Source organism: Cryptomeria japonica, chromosome 6, assembly GCF_030272615.1.
Source record: "Cryptomeria japonica chromosome 6, Sugi_1.0, whole genome shotgun sequence".
Lineage (NCBI taxonomy): Eukaryota > Viridiplantae > Streptophyta > Pinopsida > Cupressales > Cupressaceae > Cryptomeria > Cryptomeria japonica.
Window position 1 is genome coordinate 383,452,962 of NC_081410.1, and position 8,235 is coordinate 383,461,196.

The following is an 8,235-nucleotide window of genomic DNA, read 5'->3' on the forward strand; positions in this document are numbered from 1 at the left end:
TTGGGTCTAGTGTTTCATGCTCATCATTTCTTGCTATGCATTTTTTGGCTTTGTATCCACAGGTGGCGGCTCTTTCCTTTCAGTCTCTTCATATCTTTGGCTTGCTCGTTATTTTGCTTGACCGATTGCTTTTATCATCTCTTTCTTGCCATGCGTGTCTTTTATGGAAATCTAGCTTCGAGAGCCTTCTTGTCTTCTTTTAGGTAGATTTTGCACTAACATAGGCACATTTTGGTTTGTTCTCTTTGTGTATCACAAGATGGAATATGCAATCTGTATGCTTCCCGAGGAGGACAACAGGATGATGGCTTTCAAAGGATGAATTAAACAAGAGAGATGGAGCAAGGTCTTAAATGACCTTGATGATCTAGTTGTTAGGGTGGTGAGAGAAGTAATGGGTGAAGAGCACATGAATTATGACTTCAAATTTAGGGTGAACTTTGACATCCTGACTACATTCGTAACTATCCCTGTAGTGATGGGTATCGCTAGAGATGAAGCCATACAGCTCTGTAAGGTAATTTTTAGGAAAGATTTGTTGAGAGGTTTAGAATTGGCTGTCAACAATGTAGATGGAAAACTTTGACTATCAAGGATGTTACCTCTTTTGAAGAGAGGAAACCCATCATTGCTAGGAACATCATTTTCCTTCAGAAGTGGCTTCACTGAAACTAACTCAGGGAACAAAATGGTGGGTGGAATACATTAGCGAGGAAGGCTTCCTGCCCCCGCCAGACTTCCTAGAAACCAAAATTGAAAGGTTTCAAGTGGTTCCTCCTGTGATAATTAAATCATCCCACCTTCATATCGACTCCCCTAAATCGGCAAAAAAGAAGACTCGTACTGCGACGGTGGTGACCGAACTGTCTACCTCCTCGGCAACCTATCGCCCCTCGCATGGGGACTGCATTTTCATAGACAGAAACTTGAAGGATTGAAGGTTTTGCTTTAGCAAGTTTTTCTTTATATGATAGAAACTTTGTTTATCTTGGGAAACCCTCAAGAAATTTTGTCTATTTCAGTTATGGATAATTTTGGACTCTTTCCTTTAAGGCAACTATATCGATAATTTTATCTGGACTTCTACGTAGATCTGACACTTGCTATAAGGATTTTAGCTCTATGAAATTATACTAATACTATTACTTATGTGACTGATATATGTGTCCTCGATGATGCAATATAATGTGCATTTAATATTGTTAATGATCGTTAGCCTTCCAATTTTGCATGGCTCTTTGTGGACTTATGAGCTATCTAGGCAATTATAGATGTTATATGTGTATATAGAGAATATATACAGATAAACATTTTATAAAGGTCAGTGGCCTCAGTTTGGTCCCGGTAATGTATGATTGTAGCTTTCAATTTCTCTATGCTTGCAGGACTATTGTTTGCTTTTCTATTTATAGTATGGTTTTTTCTTCATAAGTAAGTAGATGGAATGTATTAGACTTTATGGAAAAATCTCTTTGGTTATGACATTCCCTATTCTCATAGAAAGGCAACATATTGTTGTCTAACATATGGACTAGATGTTTGGGAGATGCCTTTTTTTGTGCAGAGAAACATAGAATCTACAAGGGTAGTCGAATGACTGAGAAAATAAATATATGAAGGGAATAGCCCAGAGGAACCAAGAAAGATTAAAGCGATGGACATCACAATGTCAATCTTTGCTTGTAACAGATAGTGGTACACATATGTAAGAACTGAAATGTAACAAAACAACCACTATCAGGCTTGAAATGAGGACACGTATCTTCCTCAAATTTTGTATATGGACAAATGACTTGTAAATTATTTTTTGGGGCAAGACCATAGGTTTTCTCCACCCGGCTCTTTCCTACCGGTGCCCCTAGTGAGACAGGTTGTATTAGGTTTAAAAATAATAAAATATTTTGGCTATGGCCTTTTACGGATAAAAAAAAAATGAATAAATTAATTAATTAAAATTAAAATTTATTTATTTCATTAACTTAAGAAATATTGATTTGTACATTTATGTTTATTTATTTGAATTTAGGTTTATTTAGTTAAGATAAAATTTAATTTATGTTTTAAAAAATTTCTAAATGATCAAAATGTTGAATCTATCCAAAAAAAGAGGTATTGATATTTGTATATTGTATTATGATAAATTTTTCATAACAGCTTAGGTATGAATATGTAAAGTTTGAAAGTGTTTAAGTATGGGTGTAGGGTTGTAGATGTTGGAAATAGGTGCAGGGTTTTAGTTTTGTTTTGTTTTTTTCAGAAAAATAGGCATTTAGGATTATACTACATTACATCAAGATTTAGTTTCTATTGTTAGATGGGTTTTTATGTGCAAATGCCTGTAACCATTTTCTCTGGTAAAAGTATATTGAGTTTCTATTCTTTTTTGTTAGTAGACACAAGGTTTTAAAAAAAAAATGCATAACATAAAGAAAATCAGTGCAATGGTTTGAGAACTAAACATGTAAAATGGTAAATAATGCAATATTAAACATAATAATTGAATGCAAACGAATGAGCGCAAAAAAAAAATATTGTGAGATAATTCTCCCAGCAAAACCAATCCCAAAGGCCATGTATCCCTTGCCAAATGCTACAGCAAGAGGCACAAATCACAAATCCACTTTGGGGAATTGTGCCTTCAAATCTGCACCTCGAGGGTCCTCTTGCCTTGTCTTTTTTCCTGCAATAATAGATCTGGTTAGGGTATTCATGAAGAAAAATATAAAGGAAATTTAATCAACCTTCTTGCAAAGCAAAATTTGTGCAGAAACATAACTTCCCTCAACCTAGCAATGGATTTCCTCTTCCTTGTTGCTATAAGGAGCCATAAAAGAATAATAGAGTAAGACAGGTAAAACAAAAAAAGAAATAAATAAAAATAAGGCAAAGTTTAATCTCATTACAAGAAGTTACCTATCATATTTGTTTTGCATCCTCATTATGTTGGCCTATTGCATCCTGCTGGACTTTCATTTTCTTTTCTTGGCATCGGCTCTATTCTCACCTCCCCTACATTACCTGCATTCTTGCCCTACTGAGGAGGCTAAAATGGTAGGGCAAATAAAAATAAATAATATTTTAATGATATTGTTTTTTAATGTCAGGAGTATAGATTTGATTATCTTAGTTTAAAGTTGCTAATTAGATATGAACAACTTATGTTAATAATGAAGTGAATAAATATATAATAGATTATGTTGAAAAATAAAAACATCAATAGTTTTAGTTATCATTGCTATTTTATGGATTTTGATATTAGTTATTATCATTTAATATAAATTTTAATTATTAAGTTGGAAAATATAAACATCAAAAAATTTAGTTATAATGGTCATTTTATAAATATTAAAATTAGTTCTTACCAATTAATATGTAATTTGTGACCATCTAATTTGAAAATAGAAAGGGCAATAAATTTGATTATAATTACCATCTTTTGGATTCCAATATTAATTGTATGGTCAATTAATATAAATTTAAATTATTCTTCTGTTTTGCTTATTAAACGGCTGTGATGTAATGGGGGTATTTAAGATAACAATTTTGTGAGACAGTTTTATTTAAGACAAATTTTAATTAATCTATTTGTTGATAAACATAAAATTAGATAAAATAAGTAAAAATCAATTAATTAGTAAATTTACCATCGATTTGGTTGGTTGTTATGTTCTCTTGTATAAAATTAATTTTATCATAACTATATTAAATTAATTATTTGTTTTATAAATAGATATTAACACCCTTAATTCTAATTTACACCAAGAGTTTTGAACCAGTGATTTAACCCGACTTATTATTTAAATTTCTTGAGGATTAAAATTTAAAATTATAAGGGATAAAATTGTTTTGAAAATTGTCTTTTTGATAATTAATAAGTTATCTAAAAAGCTTTATAACTTTCTTATTTGATTTTTCCTATTAAAGCTATAAATTTTAAAATCAATTGTCAAATTATATTTTTTTTAAAGAATAACCTTAATTTAAGTGTTTAAATTTTTTATTAAAAATGAAAGAAAAAGAGAATTTATTTCTTTTTATATTTGGCAAATTGTTTGGTAAAGTTTGCCTTAACCTTATTATGTGCACTCTAATTATTTAAATAGGACTTTACATTTAAATTATTTAAATGCTATATAATCCTTATATTTGGAATATAAATGGATGAGGTATTTATAAGTAATATGTTAACGATGAATTGTAGTTAAGAGATCAAATAACATATGAAATGGATTATTATTAATTAAACATTTCACTTATTATTGAATGAAATATAAGTTTCTTCAAATTATTTAAATTATTTATTGTTTAAGTGGAAACCTTATTCTTTGAATTATTTAATATTGTAGTGTCGTAAATTGTACACCCTTGCTAGGGTGGTACAATTTCACACTTAGTTTAGCACCCGCCTTAGTGTGTTTGCATCTTGCATTATTCTTTTCCTTTAAGCATTTAATTAATTAGTTTAATTAAATCTAAAGTCATATCCCATCACTTCATACATTATAAAATTAGGCCCTTTACCCTAAGTGTGCCCCTTTTTATTTTATTCCTCCAATAAATCATTTAAACATAAACCCTAATTATGTCCTATTTCGACCTTTAAGACCCGATTTCGCATATCAAAACACCTCGTAATCAGTTGTAACTTTGGGATTTGCTCTAATATCATCATATCTAATGGCCTTGAAAATTTGGTGAGAATTTGGTCGGACCGTGGTGGGAATGTACATAGTCCTCGACTTTTTCTCGAAATTTCAAGAGCACAATTCTATGATATCATAATGCTTAACCCCAAAAGATTGGTAGGAAATTCAATTCCTAGGTTAGCCTAAAGGTGGAATTAAGTCAAAATTAAGATCTAGGGTTTCATGCATAAGAGCTCTCTTTCTTCATTCGAAGGCAACTAAGATCTATCTAATATAAGGGATTTTTCAGCAAAGCAAGCATAAGGAGCCTTCTATGTAGTGAAAGAGAATCCTATGTGGAGTCTTCAACAACATTCAACAACAATCAACAACATTCATCAAGCATTTGTCAAGCATTCATCACCAATTAGGAGCATTGAAGACATTGAAGAATAATAGGAGATCTAGTGGCAATATCTCTCCCTTAGGGATTGGTATGATTTCATGTTATTTTCATGTCTTTGTCTGAGCTTCTTTACATCAATTTGCATATTTGCATTCATGCTTTAGATCATTTAGCATATTTGGTTTAAATAATTATTATTTAAATTCACATTTACATTTAGGGTTTACTCTCATGCATAGGGTAGCTCTAATTTCTTAACATTTAGGATCTTGCATACACACAAGGTTCTAGCACACACATTTTTAGTACATTATCGGTTATTTGTGGAGGTGGAAATCACCAACACGGGGGTTTGACTAAGGAAAAACTCTATATAGTCACCCAAACCTTTCGTTTTCAGTTGCAAGTGCAGAAATAGACATCTAGAGGCAGTTTCAAATCTGGAAAGGGCATCAGAACCACTCAGAAGTCTCATAAGTGCATAAATTTGTCAAGGACAGGGTCGTGGCACCCTAGTCCTGCCCAGGACAGGGGCGTCGCACCTAGTCTTTCCTAGGATAGGGGTGTGGTGCCATAGTCCTACCCAAGACAGGGGTGTGACACCCTGGTCCCTTCATTTTGCAGTCAAATTTGACAGGTTGCAGACTCAGGACCTCCAGTTTGCAGTGTCTCAGTTGCAGCCTCCTATCTGCAAAAATAGGACAATGGCGTGGCACCCTGGTCCAGCTCAACTTTGTTCAATTTGCAACATTAGGTACACATCCAAAATCCTTTTCTTTTTATGCTTTCAGTATCTCAATTTAATATTTGCGAGTTTGTGCAAATTCTAGTTCTTTTATGCTTCATTATTTATCTTCTAATCTAGTTGATCATTCAAACCCTAGTTTTTCTCATCATTTGCAACAAGAGGAATAGAAACCCTGAGATAATCCTTGGCTCTCTTTTTTCCGCAATAAGTATCCAAAGTGATCTATCTCCCTTGGCTCTTTCGTATTCCCAATGTGTTGGCAAAAGTAGGATTAGGTCCTAGTCACCCAATCTCGCTTTTCCCACCACCACATTTTGGTGAACCCAACGTGAATCCAAACTTCTTTAATTTTGATTCGTGTTCTCAGATCTGAGTGTTTTCTCTATTTCAAATTCAAATTTACATTTACAAGTTTCAATTCCTTGGGAATTTCAAAATTTAGAGATTAATTTTGTTGAAATTCTAATTTTTCAATTCAAAATTGAACTTGTGGATAGCTTAATTTGGATCATTAATTTCAGATCTGATTTAGGAACACATTTCACTCATAAATTTCATTTTCTAAATCAACATTTAGAGTTCTTCCATTGGTTAAAATTGAACATTTCCCTCTATTTTGCATATGTTATCATTTGAAAGAGGAATTTTTTTGTCATGATGCATTCATTTCATAGATGTGATAATTGGTTAGCTTCCCTTGTTTCAACTTTTCCATCTCTTAAAGAACCTCCTCCTATCTATGACAAAATTTCAGTGCCTAAAAGAGTTGTTACCAACCTCTTCAAAACTCTCCCATGCTCTAAGGATGAAGATTTGAAGAGTAATCTTGACAATTCTCCTAAAATGTGCCCTTCCCATCTAGCCATCTTAGAGGAAGAGGATGATATTATAAACACTTTTCTTAATGTTACCTTACCTTCCCTACATGATGCCTCTCTAAGTGAAAAGGTATTGATGGACATTGACTTATCTTCTCCTAAATTTGGTCTTACCAATGGGGGCATGTTAGTACAACAAGAGGTTATTGTCATGCCCAAACTTTTGGGCAAAAAAAATGGAACAACAAATTTTTTTTTGACAACATGAACTCGCAACATATCCTACAATTATAATAACTTTATTAGAGTTTTGTCTTATCTAGGATGAAAATAAAATTGTTTACTAAGGTTGGGTTAATTAACCAACTCGAACGAGCGACTTTATTTGGTGGAGATTAATCAGTGTCATGGATTAGTTAGCTAGCTCAATTACCTTAACTAAGTTGTCACTAATTAAAAACGAGGGTTAATTGGTTATCTTGATGTATTAAATCATTTCCGACCATAAAATGATAATGATATAAATTAATTGATGCTCACGCAAATTTATTATTTAAATCCAACCGATAAGGGTTCGAATCCCTATAATGCCATTTGCCCACTAAAACCGATATTAAGCTAAAGCCAATTCTAATTTTCCTAAAATTAAATTGAGGGTAATCTATTGACCAATTAAATAAATTAATTTGATTTAGTGTATAGTGTATCCAACTATATTAACTCTTCATTTTTAAACCCCTTTGAAATAACTATATTAAAATTTTAATTCTCTAAGGATAATAAGCATAAAATAATTCAATTATTTAAATAACCCTAGTTATTAGTTATAATATTAAAACTCAAATTCAAATTTCCCATATCTAATTCAAAATTCTTTTAAATAAGAAAACCCTTATTCATAAAATGCTAACCCTAATTATTAATTAAAATATTAAAACTTAAAATCAAATTTTCAAAATTCCTTTTTTTTTTAAAAAGGAAATTCCTTATTCATAAAATGCTAACCCTGACCCGAAATTGGGTTAGGGTTGCATTTCTATTTATTACTCACTTTTGTTTTATTTCTTATTAATTTATACCCCAACCCGAAATGGGTTAGGGTTTATTATACCACTTTTTTTTTTTGTTTAGAGTGTGTGTGTGGATGCAGGTACGGGGTTGGATTAGGGCACGACGGCCATGGACATGGCGAAGGGTTTCGAAGAGGGCAAGAGCGGAGGAGGTGGCGCAGGGGTCTCCCGGATGCCACTGTGTTTATACACAGTGACGACGGAGTCATCCACTGTGTATACGCACAGTGGCGGTCGTGGACCGTCCACTGTGCTTACACATAGTGGTGGCACCTCTTGTGTCGTCCACTATGGGTAAACACAGTGGCACGGCCTGAGAGCCATCCACTGTGTATACGCACAGTGGCGGCCGTGGACCATCCACTGTGCTTACACACAGTGGCGGCACCTCCCGTGCCGTCCACTGTGGGTAAACACAGTGGCGCGGCCTGAGAGCCGTCCACTGTGCTTACACACAGTGGCGGCATTTCCCGTGCCATCCACTGTGGATAAACACAGTGGCGTGGCCCAAGAGCCGTCCACTGTGTTTACACACAGTGGCTCGACCGGTACCCCGATTTCCTCTCTT